Raw genomic sequence first — 14,188 nt, 5'->3', positions numbered from 1 at the left:
GCATAGTTTGTCTTCTGGATAATTAGTTATGACAATCTAGTGTCATGCAGGGTTGTGTAGGTTTTACCTTTGCTGCAACCTGAATTTGGGTGTGGAACATGGTGGCACTGAAAGGGTCAATGGTTTTATAGTGTGACTGTTGTAAACGTCAATATAAGCAAAAAAAATTTAGGTTGCTTTAATAAATGGGTTGACTTATTTTAATACAAGCTGTCTCTAAGGGGTCCTTCCTTGCCAAATCATCAGAAAAAAAGTAACTTTTCAACCAGACCATCTCAGATTTTCGTAAAATTTGGTAGGATGATAGACTGCATGAAGTAACTTTCATATGTAACATTTTAGCCCTCAGTGATACACGGTGTTCATGCTACAGGGTTGCAAACATGACAAAAAATTTAAGGGCCTGATTCAGAGCCGGTCGCTATTTGCGGTCGTTCGTTCCAAAAAAAGGGGTTGCTATTCAAATGAACCATTCGCTCTTTGCTGTCTGTTCACGCCTCTAGGTCTGAACGAGCGAACAAAACTAGCGGACGTTTTTTGGGAAACTACGCCCCCTGGCCGCTCGCATCCTACGTCATGTCCGCTATTTATTAGATCGAGTACATCGACCAGGGTATGAGCTGCTCACTATTCTTGTGGTTGGTTTTTGCTACCACAATTTTGCGAGCAGTTCTGGCTATAAAATAACCCAGTGACGTGCTCAATGACGCTGCTGTTTTAATTATGCACACCCATAAAACGCCCGTTTTGACCTTTAAACACGCCTGCGATCGGATCTCCACTCCCCGTTTTCAAGCACCTTCCCCTGTTACCCACATACACCTCTTTCTGTCACTCAAATTATCAGGCATTTGCTATTTTGTGAGCACATGAATTTCGACCGCACTGACTTGTTCGTGCATGCGTATAACGATCTGTACGCATGCGCAGTTGGGCAAACATCGCTCGGAGCGAACGAGCGGCCGCTTACGAGCGGCTCTGAATCAGGCCCTAAGTTTTATGTTTGCAAGGTCAACTAAAACGAATCATAATTTCTAATTGTGGTAGAACTTTCATGTTGGTCTTGTTTGAAGCTTAAGGGACCAAAGTTTTCATAAAAAATAGTTTTATATTTAAATATTGACTTTTAAATTTCAAGGTCACATGATGTAACCTTTGACTTTGAATATCCTTAAGTGTGTGTTTAATTTTTCTCTTTGGTATAAGTTTCGTTTTGGGAAGCCTTTGGGAACAGGAGTAAAAACAATATTAAGTACGGCAGTTCATGTCTTCTTGCACTAACCATACAACTCAAGGCGTTTCTAAAGAGGAGGGGGCCCGTGTGCAGTCTTCGTCACAAGCCCCCTTCTCTCCATCCAGCAGCACTAGAGTGTGCCCAGAGCTTATAGCACATGCGCAGATCACCAGGAATTTGGCTGCGGCGGCCATTTTCCCTGTACTATGCAAACGACGGGAAAATGGCCGCGGCGGCAGACACCGGTGCTGACCTGTGACTCCGGAGAGGTAAGTGTAATATGGGTGTGCGGTGCGAGCCCCCCCCTGGACCCAGGGGCCCGTGTGCCCCACATATCCTGCACCCATTATAAATATGCCCCTGATGCAACTGGCAAGTTCAGACTTGTCTTATAGTGTGTGTTCTAGGGACTGCTATCAGTGGTTTTCCAACGATGGTCACCATCTGTGATAGCAATTGATGGTACAACAATCGTCTATAGTGAACCATCGATGGTTTGCACCACTCAGTTTGTGTGCAGATTCTGCATTAAGAACTAATGATACAAGACATGCTTGCCTCCGGGTGGGGGCTATCAGGTCGTCATTGGCGGCGTGGCTAGGGATATTACCCATTTGAAGCGGGGGGGGGGGGGGGTAACTATTCGAGTAATTTTGCCCCGCCACCAGTACACAATGCCGAGATTACTTACATTGTGAAGCAGGGGGCGGGGCAATGATGATGCGACTCAGCGTGTGCAGGGGTTTGTGTGGGAGCTGCAAATGGTTCGGGGAGGGGGTTAGGCAGTCGGCCAGGAGACTTGTCTGCTTTTCTGGGGGTCTGGGAGCACCATCCGATTTTCATGAGGCTCCCAGCCGTTACAGGAGAGTAGGCAAGTATGATACAAGGGACTAAGACAGTTTATCTCAGGGGTTCCCAAACTCAGTCCTCAGGGCACCCAAACAGTCCAGGTTTCAAGAATAACCATGCTTGACCACAGGTGATTTAATTAGTACCTGTCAGTTTGATTTAGCCACCTGTGCTCATTTATAAGCTCCACTCTCTGCATTACCCACATTCTGCTTTGGAATCTGGTTGCCACTGACTGCATCTTGTTTTGGTACGTCACCAAATACCCATTTTCATTCTTAATTTATTTGAAAACTGCATTCATGGTGTTCTGTGCAGGATATTTGCTTCCAGTCACATATGAGAATTTCTAGGCTCATCATTAGCTTATATTTTTCTTCTAGAATTACATGCGCAAATTATAGAATGTATTTATTCACCAACAAGGAAGACCAAAGTATTTAAAACAAGAGAGAAATAAAAATAAAGTAGCTACAGGTTGAGTCTCCCATATCCAAATATTCAGAAACACAGAATTTTTTTTTAGCATGACTGAGATAGCGAAACCTTTCCTTTTTGATGGCTCAATGTACGCAAACTTTGTTTAAGGCACACAATTATTAAAAATATTGTATAACATTATCTTCAGGCTCTGTGTATAACATGTATATGAAACGTAAATTTCATGTACAGTATGTACACATGGTATGCATATATTCCAAAATATGGAATATTCCAGTATCCAAAATAACCCTGGTCCCAAGCATTTTGGATATGGGAGACTCAACCTGTAACACAGGAGTTTCACAATCTATTTAGGGGTATAGTTTTGGAATTGTTAGATGTGTAAATAGAATGGCACGGCCACATGCACACATTTTTGTTACTACTTGCATAATTAAAATAAAAAAACTCCAAAAATAAAACGCATGAAACTTAATTGGTAACTCAGAGTAACTGTTCCCCATTAAACTTGCCCCTTTGCAAAGTTTGTAACATTTGTTATGGTTACACAGGTTAAATTTAAAACCTCCCATCATTAAGGGTTCACATGGTATGATTTCTGCAGTTTGCAAGGAATATACACTGCTCAAAAAAATAAAGGGAAGACTAAAATAACACATCCCTAGATCTGAATGAATGAAATATTCTTATTAAATACTTTGTTCTTTACATAGTTGAATGTGCTGACAGCAAAATCACACAAAAATTATCATTGGAAATCAAATTTATTAACCCATGGAGGTCTGGTTTTGGAGCCACACTCAAAATTAAAGTGGAAAAACACACTACAGGCTGCTCCAACTTTGATGTAATGTCCTTTAAACACGTCATACTGAGGCTCAGTAGTGTGTGTGGCCTCCACGTGCCTGTGTACAACGCCTGGGCATTCTCCTGATGAGATGGCGGATGGACTCCTGAGGGATCTCCTCCCATAACTGGACTAAAGCATCTGCCAACTCCTGGACAGTCTGTGGTGCAACGGAGCGAGACATGATGTCCCAGATGTGCTCAATTGGATTCAGGTCTGGGGAACGGGCAGACCAGTCCATAGCATGAATGCCTTCGTCTTGCAGGAACTGCTCACACACTCGAGCCACATGAGGTCTAGCATTGTCTTGCATTAGGAGGAACCCAGGGCCAACCGCACCAGTATATGGTCTCACAAGGGGTCTGAAGATCTCATCTCGGTACCAAATGGCAGCCAGGCTACCTCTAGCGAGCACACGGAGGGCTGTGCGGCCCCCCCAAAGAAATGCCACCCCACACCATTACTGACCCACTGCCAAAACGGTCATGCTGGAGGATGTTGCAGGCAGCAGAACGTTCTCCTTGACGTCTCCAGACTCTGTCACATCTGTCACGTGCTCAGTGTGAACCTGCTTTCATCTGTGAAGAGCACAGGGCGCCAGTGGCAAATTTGCCAATCTTGGTGTTCTCTGGCAAATGCCAAACGTCCTGCACGGTGTTGGGCTGTAAGCACAACCCTCACCTGTGGACGTCGGGCCCTCATACCACCCTCATGGAGTCTGTTTCTGACTGTTTGAGCAGACTCATGCACATTTGTGGTCTGCTGGAGGTCATTTTGCAGGGCTCTGGCAGTGCTCCTCCTGTTCCTCTTTGCACAAAGGCGGAGGTAGCGGTCCTGCTGCTGGGTTGTTGCCCTCCTACGGCCTCCTCCACGTCTCCTGATGTACTGGCCTGTCTCTTGGTAGCGCCTCCATGCTCTGTACACTACGCTGACAGACACAGCAAAGCTCCCATTGATGTACCATCCTGGATGAGTTGCACTATCTGAGCCACTTGTGTGGGTTGTAGACTGCGTCTCATGCTACCACTAGAGTGAAAGCACCGCCAGCATACAAAAGTGACCAAAACATCAGCCAAAAAGCATAGGAACTGAGAAGTGGTCTGTGGTCACCACCTGCAGAACCACTCCTTTATTGTGGGTGTCTTGCTAATTGCCTATAATTTCCACCTGTTGTCTATTCCATTTGCACAACAGCATGTGAAATTGATTGTCAATCAATGTTGCTTCCTAAGTGGACAGTTTGATTTCACAGAAGTGTGAATGACTTGGAGTTACATTGTGTTGTTTAAGTGTTCCCTGTATTTTTTTGAGCAGTATATAATAGGCCAGAAATGTACATGCAGATGTCCTTAATGTTACCCTAGTGCTCCCCCTGAGGAATGAGTTTGGGAAACACTGCCCTAGATGCCCACTGGTGATTGAAATGGTTTTTCTTTGTATTTTAACAAGGATTTTAGTGACAAACGTATAGTTTTCCTCTTTGCAGAAACACGGAAATGGGAAAAAAAAGTTCCAAAACACAAGTTAAAGAAAGGTAAGCGCACGTATTGTAAATCGAAAATTAAATGTCCCAAGCAAGTACATCTGCTAATTTGTGCTAAAACAAATGTTAAAGACATAGGGCCTGATTCAGACCTGCTCGCAAGCGGGTCGATGGTCCCACACTGTGCATGCGCGAGACTCGGCCAGCGACAGGTGCTCCGTCGCTACGGGTCTCGCGCCAAAACGGGGCGGCTGACGTTTGACAGCTCGCCCCGATTTGGAGGCGGGTAGGGGGGGTGACTGGCCAAACGGGTGGCCTCAGAGCTTGCGATGGACGAAACCCTACCACAAGGGTCTCATCACAAGCCCGATGGTCTCGACCATCACCTGGCCACTCGCAAAAGCTGTGGGTGTTCACCCACAGCTTAGCGAGCGGCCAGGAGGCCGACAAAAAAAAATAAAATAATGCCGTCCTGATTCAGAGCGAACGCTCTGAATCAGGGCCATAGTTGCAAACCATTCCCATAGTTTATCACAATACAGTTCTCACCAACTGAGTGCACCATTCAGATCATTAGTAATAGTTTCCATAAGCAGTTATAATACATACAAAATGTATCCAAATAATTTGAGACTAGTATATCTTAATAATGGGAAGCTTGTCAGCCATCAGAGGGTTAAGCTGGATACACACTATATTATCTGTTGTACAATATATCGTCCGGATCGTGTAGTGTGTACGCCCAATGTCATTAATCGCATTGTGCCATCTGTTCTGCACAGCAGATGGAACGATACAATGAACGACACTATGCCACTACATGCAACATGTAATATATTGTGCCGTCGTACACTGGATCGTGAAGTGTACAGCGCACGCAATGTATTGTTGCATTGCATCGAATCACTGGGGCACACACATTGTATAGTGTGTACCCAGCTTTAGACTGAGGAAATTGGGACAAATAATGTTATCCATAATAGCCAATTATATTACTGGTATTTGTAAGCAGTGTGCACAGATAAATAGAAGATCATCCAGCTGCAAACAATGCACTGTGCTATGAAGTAAGCAGAGCCACATCTGCATGTTAAAGTTCTGGAACACAAGTTGGGATGATATCATGTCTCCAGTATGTAATGGAACAGATAAGGCAGTAAATTGTTTTTTTTTTTTTTTTTTTTTACACGCCCATCCTTTTGCAAACTCCAAGGACAGGAAATGAACATGGCATTTTTATACTTCCCTTCAGCTGTTGGTGACTAGTGTGTAATAGAGCTTTATTTTGGAAGAATGAAGAATTTGTGAGTCACTACAAAAATTGTACAAGGAAAGTTTTATAACAAAGCTGGCTTGGAATGCAATATACCAGTCATTCTTTATATTTACATGTTTTTAGTTAAGCATGAAAAAGCTATTTATTTCTCCTTCATCCACCAGGGGACACTGGAGTTCAAGACAGTGGGGTATAGACGGTGGTAGAGTAGAGCCTGGCACTTTAAATAATTCAGAAGTGTGACTGGCTCCTCCCCCTCTATGCCCCATCAGCCCCAGTTTTAGAAATGTGCCCGAGAAGAGCCGGTCACAGGGCTGAGCTCCAGCCCACACTTAGTCATTTTACTTTTATTTTAACTTTATTTATTTTCATAGCTTCAACAAGCATTGAGGACAGGCTGACAGAGTGCTGTGTCTGTCAGCCTGCTACATGAAGGCATCAGGAGACCCGCCACCACTAATAAAGAGTGCGTGTCCGCGTCTCAGGCACCCTGGCAGTAGTTCAGGGAGGGACTGCTTAATATAGAAGCTGTGTCCGTGCTTCCCTATGCCTAGCCGCAGTCCTGATGCCAGCAGCTGGTAAGTATAGCTCTGTTCCCCTGACTAGCGGGGGACTGAGTTAGATCTGCGGCCCCTCCGCCCCCTCCCAGGCTCATACAGTCCTGGATTCCTGTTATAATGCCGCTAGCGTTATTACAAGGGGCGGAGCTACCGCGCTTATAGCGCGGATACCCACAAGGGAGACTGTTCAGACAGTCTGTAATTACATAGGTGCGCTGTGCACTGCCCTTCTACGAGCTGCTGGCGCACGCTCTTAACATTCCTGCACTGCTGAGTCAGTGCTGGCTCACTTAATAGAGTCTGACAGCGCTGTGTTTGACTGCTGCTCTCATATAAGTGAGAGCCGATGTGATCTCCTCCTCCCTCTGCTCTATGCCATAGTGGTGAGCAGCAGGGGTTAGTTTATTGCCGGTTAAGACCGGATGCAGTTAGCGCCGGGGCTCTACTCCCGGCAGCGAGGGGGCGTGGCTTAGGTCCGGCAGCCATTACTGCTCCCGGGGAGTAGGCGCCGCATATTTTTTCTAGCCTCTCAGTTGGCGCGCAGTACAGTGCAGCCATATGCAGAGACTATCACTGTACAGAGCACAGCCAGTCTGTAACTTTGCAGAGGCAGCTGCTTGCAGTGCAGGGAGAGGCGTAGCAGTTGGTGACTGAAGACGCTGCACTCACTGTACCGCTGCTGGAGTTAGTTCCAAGCACCTTTGTCTACCTATGACATAATGCAATATGGGTGGCTTTGTATACATGCCTACATGAGTTAAGTGTATGTATGAGTATATATATATGTGTATATACACGGGGCTTTCCTGCTTATGTATGCTGTCTGTTGAAACCAGTTTTGTTCTGTTGATGTTTCCAGTGGTGGGGCGCGGCGGAATACGCTGTGATTATATAATAACTGTTAATAAATATATAGATGAAGAGGACCTATGTGTATAGTCTCCCCTGTGCATAGCTGTAGAATCTAGATAGAACCTAGTTTGGTCTCTATTATAGTACAATGCTGAGGCATACTGAGCTGATTACAAATTATACACGCAGTGTAGCAGTCTTCCTGCTTACTCAGTCACGCAGCGGCATGGTCTATATAGAACTTGGCTCATCTCTGTAGTTCCTATATGGTGGCAGATTCCAGCAATGAACTTGTTAGTACTTTATCTAGCAGTAATGTACTTATATTCTGTAGGGGAGAGCACTTCAAAACTGTCGACCCCACAACAATCCTATCTGCTGCCCTACGTCATTGTGAGTGTAGAGATAGGTGCGACTATTTTACAATTGTCTATCTCAAAGATGGCTGCTGGAGTCTGTTTGATTAAGAAATTAATCAGTACTCACTAATGTCAGATGTTATTGAAGCAGTACCTCTACATATCATGGGACCCGCCGCCACTATTATAGAGTGAGTGTCCGGGCCCCTGACACTAGCTCAGGGAGGAACATGCCGCAGCCTAATACAGAGGCTGTGTCCATGTCACTTTGCCCTCCGCATGACAAATATGCCTGTATACGTTAAATATAATGCAGTATACTTCATTGCACTGAGGTCGTCCTTTTGATCCCCACTTTGAAAAGGTGGGTTCAACTGGAGCTCAAATGGCTCACCTGATAAGGCAAGGGCAGAAGGCTCCCAGGATCTATACCAGTCTGGGACAGCACGCTGCTAAAATATCAGGCCTACACCATAGCAGAGAATGGACACACGGCACATCAGCAGTCTCCCTGCGTGGAGGTAAGCCACAGTTCATACTTACCTGGCAGGGGAGATACCATGATCACAAAGGTGGTTCTCCCAGAGCGAGGCTCATCCATTGCACTCTGGGTGTGCTGACCCCCGATGATTTCTCAAAATGCGGAAATCTCGACTGCATAATTTGTGGAAGTGGGGGACTGCGTTCACGCTTTCTCCTGGATAAATTATCGCTACCTGTGACCTTGTATGAGGGTACATGTATACTAAAATATATATATATATATATATATATATATATATATAAATAATGTATCGCTTCTTATCCTTGCCATAAAGGCAAGGGTAGGATATGTTCTTATCAGTTTTATATCTGATACCTAACATATTTTAAAAAGAAAGATACTGCGATTGGAGGCTGGACTCTCCTGCTGCGGTGGGTTGGTACAACAACTTCGATTTACACATACTATGTATGAATGTATTTGTTATATGTGTGGGTATGCCTATGCTTCCGCAATCATTAGATTACCTCTAATTCCACAGATGGGAAGCCGCCTGGGATTACCAGAAGCTGTAGGCTATAATATATTATATTGGCTCTACAGACTAGAGTCATGTTCTGCAGTTTACATTGTGATAGTCACAATTCTCTAAGGCATGGCTTCTAATATGGACCATATACTTGTCTGGGAGCCTTCTGGTAGTCCACACATGTATATAAGATAGGCACTTACACCCTTCTGGGGTTACAGTTTTGTTCCTGTCAGTTTATATCTACGGCGCCCCCTTTTTCGGGGGAGTTATTATTATTACAACTACACTCCAGTGGCGCACTGGGTAGCAAACTTATAAGACATTTGTATGTATGTGTATATATGTGTATGTATATATACTCGCTTTGACAAAGGGGCACGTATCCCCCGAAACGTCGGCCTGTTTGTTTCAACATAGTTTAGATATACCTTTTTGATCACTATTTAAGTCTCGGAGTGCCGCTATTTGTGGTTCCTACTATGTATATATTTATATATTATATAGAGCATAATGATCTCCTGGTGCAGGAGTCTGACAAGTATACTTACTATGTTGACTTCTCATGCAACTATTTGTCTAAGTGTACGTGTGTATGTATACCGATATATTCATGTTCCTTGTATGGCTACTTCCTAATAATTGGGAAACACCTGTTTTTTTAGCCCTAACTGTGGTTTTCTTTACAGATATATCCCTTCTTACTTGGGCTAATTATTGCATTCTATGTCTATGTACAGGTACCTTTCTCTGTATAGGTTCCTGTACTCCATATTATTGTCTAGTCGCATATCTCAATAAAATGAGGCTATAAAGTGGCCCCTGGGTACATTCCTATCAGTACATAAAAATCCAGATTCTATTCCATCCTCAGGGCTTACTTGGTTAAATGACAACAGACCACACTTCTGCTCCTGTGCCTGAAGGTCTAGGGCTACCCACAGAATAGGCAGGGTCAGGCCTGGCTTGATTAGATTGGTGGGTATCCAGTAAATGGGCCCTGCGGTTCAAGTTTAATCCCTCATTGTGAACACTATGATTGTCAAGGGTCACTGGTGGGATCCATTATCAAATATGTAATATTTCTATGTGTATCTTGACCAGTACAGGGTCTTATTTCATTCTTTCACTATCCCGCCTCTTGACTAATACGCACTTACCCATTATAAGTGTTAATGTACTAATACTTACTCTAGCAGACCGTGCTTGGGGTATATGTATAATCTATATAAGGATACACATCCCTAATGGAACAAGCTCAGGTATAGAGTCCTGTAGTATGACCTTCTTGTTACCACTAACATTTTGCTAGTTTTCTACAGTCTCTCCTACGGCAACATCGCCAGACTGAAGACTGTGCTATGGAGCATTGGTTTTTAGCCCACTGAAGCTACTCTCTATTCCCGATGTGACGGGTTGCTGTGAGATGGAGAAGGTCAGTGACATTCTACATAGTTTCTGGAGGGCTTCTGATTGCTCACAGGTAAGCGGTACCCCACTATTGCCTTGGAAGATGCTCCGATTTCATGCAACCTGACACGACATAGCCGTTATTCTCCCTTCTGCATCCTAGCTGCAGACTTAGTAGCCATCCGATCTTTTTAGCAGTAGGCTCTACACTTTAGAGCTTTCCTGGCATGCATAGTTCCAACATTGAGAATGTCACTTTATTCTTCTGTTGGGGTTATAATGGACTGTAGCGCATCTATGGGCTAATACACATCTTTACATTAAAGTGTGACAGTCATTATGTTCCACGCAGGGGGCCTGGTTGGTTTTCCTGTTCAGTACTGCCTACGCACTTCCATCATGTTGGATGTTGTTTGGAGTTTGTTGCTGTGGGTTTCTTTTCAGGTCGGCACAGTGGCTTGTGCTGTAAGGTCTCCACCTGGGATGCCCCATACACTAGTTCGAGACCCGCCCCAAGCAGTAGTAACCACTCAATAGGCAGACAACTGATGGGCTGCCAGACATTCTGCCAGTGGTCTGGTATGGGGATTTACAGCTGCAAGGTTTCAGTTGTTTTTCCCTCTGTTTCTGAGTTGATTGTACTGCTGTCTGACGCTCTGAAAGGAATTGTGGTCTCGATTCTTTCAAAGCTGCCTCTGCCTCATGTCATTGGGATCTCTATCCTTATTGGAGACTTCTATGGTTTCACTCTGGTTGCCAACCTTGTAGACCTCAAGAATGGTCCAGGGTGACTGTTCGGTCTTGTCTTTTGCTCCCTGTATACTCTTGTTAGGAGTCTGTGGACAGGATCAACTCTGTATCTGTAGATTGGTATTGTTATATGTATAACTATATGAGTTATGTCCAGCAGTGCTGGGATTCTGCTGTCTCCAAATTATACAGCTTCTCATGTTCAACTCTGGTTCGTGCTTGGTCTGTTTCGGCTGAGCTTACGATGTTCAGCTGTTTTCATCTGCGGTTGTTCTCTTGCTAGCAGTATTCCATTCGATTTACGCTGTAAGGTGTGGAATTTCTATGGCTGTTTAGCAGGGAGTCTTGATTGTCTCCTCTGCTCTACAACACTTGATCTTCAGCTCTTGCCTTTCCATTAGGCCTACGGTTCTTGGTGATCCCGGTTTTCGGTTTTGCCAAGGCTTCGGCAAGTTCTCCGCACTTCCCACCCGGGAGGTTGGCTTTGGGACGTCCCCACTGTCTTGAACTCCAGTGTCCCCTGGTGGATGAAGGAGAAAACAGGATTTTGGTACTTACCGATAAATCCCTTTCTCCGATTCCACAAGGGACACTGGACGCCCGCCCAGCGCTGCGTACCTGCCATTTTGTTTGGTTTCTTAGAAGGTTGTGTGACTGCATGTGTTCCCTGCAGTTGGTTCCTCTGTTCTCCCTCATTCGGTCTTGTTCCGTTCTGTGGTCCTCTCCTTCTCCTCGTTTTCCTATGGTCCTCCGTCTCCTCTCGGGCTCAGGGGGAGGAGCCAGTCACACTTCTGAATTATTTAAACTGCCAGGCTCTACTCTACCACCGTCTATACCCCACTCTCTTGAACTCCAGTGTCCCCTGTGGAATCGGAGAAAGGGATTTATCGGTAAGTATCAAAATCCTGTTTTTTGTTCTTGCTGCATTTTGAGTTATAAGCATACAATGCATTTTAGAGTGAGTTTTAAGGGGATGTAGTTGACCTCCCGATAGTCAGGATGCCAGTCCCAGCTAAAGAAAGCCTGACTGCTGACATTCTGACAGTAAGTATTAGGTTTAGGAGGAGGGTTAGAATACTTAACTGATCCTGTCTGGATTCTGACTGTCGGGATGCCGTCGTCTGTATTCTGACCAACGGGATCCTGTACCCAACCTGTTTCAAGACTACATTGTCTTTAAACAAATAGATCTGTACCACCTAAGGCAACCAACCGAGTAGCTTTGTTCTCAGTCTTAAAGCATACTGTACACTAGTTGGGGACCATTATGAAAACTGGTGCACATGGGGAAAAAAAAATGGTAGGTTACCAAATTGACTATTATGATCATAAATTCCTTTCAGGCCAGTGTTGTAGCTACATGTTGCAAATAGCTATTTCGGCTACAGGCCTAGGTGTCCACATTGTGCAGATCCAGATTATAAGGGCCATCATGATTTTTATGTGATTGATCGCTGTAAAGACGTGCCAGTGACAGCTGTGACCATATTTTACAGAGTCAAATCAGCTCTTGAAAGAGCAAATGCTCAGGGAAAGCCAAGCCTGGCATGATCACATCTGATGTGTCCACACCAGGCAAGCAGTTAAGCCAGAGGTTCCCAAACGTGGTCCTCAAGGCTCCCCAACAGTGCAGGTTTTAGAGAGATCCATGGTTGAGTATGGATGGTTAAATCAAATTGACTAATGGAGCATACACACGGTCAGATTTGTCAGACTTGTCAGATTTGTCAGATGAACGATTGAACGATTTGAACGATTTTACCAAAGTTTTGAACGATTTGAACGATTTTTGACTGCATTAAAATGAATGGAATCGTCCAAGTCTGACTGCAAACACATCAGATGTCAGAAATCGTTATCTGACCATCGGGAACGCGCATCGTTGATCGTCCATCGTTCAGGCATGTCAGATATGAACGATTTTCCTTCAGATATGAACGACTGAACGATTTTTAAATCGTTATCGTTCATATCTGAAGGAAAAATCTGACCGTGTGTATGCACCATAAGGCTCTAATTAAGTCACCTTTGCTCAAGCATGGATATCTCTGAAACCTGAACTGTTGGGGAGCCTTGAGGACCGCGTTTGGAAACCTCTGGTTTAAGCTATATTAAGAGGTTTGTTTTTCAGCACTGAATATTGTATTCACTTTATTTTTATTAAAGTTTTTGTTAAATAACCATTTTTGTGAGCTATCCCTGTTTATCATTTTAATATATATTTAGTATTTTTGTTATCTTTATTCATTAGATGACGGTCAGAGTGTGTTTTTAAAACTATTTCTCTTTATTCTAGGATGAGTATTCATTTAAGATGTTATCAATTCAAGCAGTGTCTAATGTTTTGTTTCAATCTCTCAATGGAGAAGATAACCATATTTCTACTGGCAGGTTCTATGAGAATAATAGGAGTCAGTGGTAGGTGATGGAGGTTAGTCCACTCAGTACATAACTTTAACCAGGGATTGATTTAGGACTTTGTCTCGTTCTCAGGATCACATGACTTTAGTGACTTTAACCAACTTTCATTACAGCTGAAGTGCCTTGTTGTTCCTGAATCCATATACCAACAATCTTTGGAGTGACTGCTACATGTAATACTGATTCTTCTATTTTTTATCAGACTTGTATGATGAAGTACCACTTGGTTCATTTGCTCTGCATTCTGATGCCTTATGTCTCACTTTGTGACACTTGAAGCACTTGTATATTGGCATTTTAGGTTTTACCCCCTCTGACAGCAGAATATAGTTCTCAGCATTGGTTTCTACAGCTATGTGCTCTTAAAACTGCAGTAGCTTGGCCTGTACAATCTCTGTTTGCCTCGTAGCGCAGGACTCCAAAGCCACTACTAGGAAATCATACTCTGGTGTAAGGTTTTGCAGCATCACTATTGCAAACTCCTTGTCTACTTGACGCATACTAGTGTCCATTTCTGAGAGAGTGACAGCTATATATATATATATATATATATATATGTGTGTGTGTAAAAAAAAAAATTCATATACTTTGCATGCAATCAGCTTTGTGCCATATAAAGTACGCCTCGGGTTGATTTTTCTAATTAAACCTTGGAAAGCCACCAACATATCACACAACTGTTTTACCATG

General features: G+C 43.9%; 1 non-coding gene across 1 annotated transcript; it reads left to right on the top strand.

The window, feature by feature from the left end:
- Positions 1 to 8,439: 8,439 nt before the first annotated feature.
- Positions 8,440 to 8,604, top strand: LOC148505634 (U1 spliceosomal RNA). Its single transcript, XR_015869875.1, has one exon. It is a non-coding gene; the product is annotated as a U1 spliceosomal RNA (small nuclear RNA).
- Positions 8,605 to 14,188: the final 5,584 nt, after the last annotated feature.

The sequence above is a fragment of the Taudactylus pleione genome, unplaced genomic scaffold (genome assembly GCF_031769625.1).
Source record: "Taudactylus pleione unplaced genomic scaffold, aTauple2 ptg000446l, whole genome shotgun sequence".
In the NCBI taxonomy this organism is placed as follows: Eukaryota; Metazoa; Chordata; class Amphibia; order Anura; family Myobatrachidae; genus Taudactylus; species Taudactylus pleione.
Note: the sequence above shows the minus strand (reverse complement) of the source record. Positions and strands in the feature narration are given on the sequence as shown.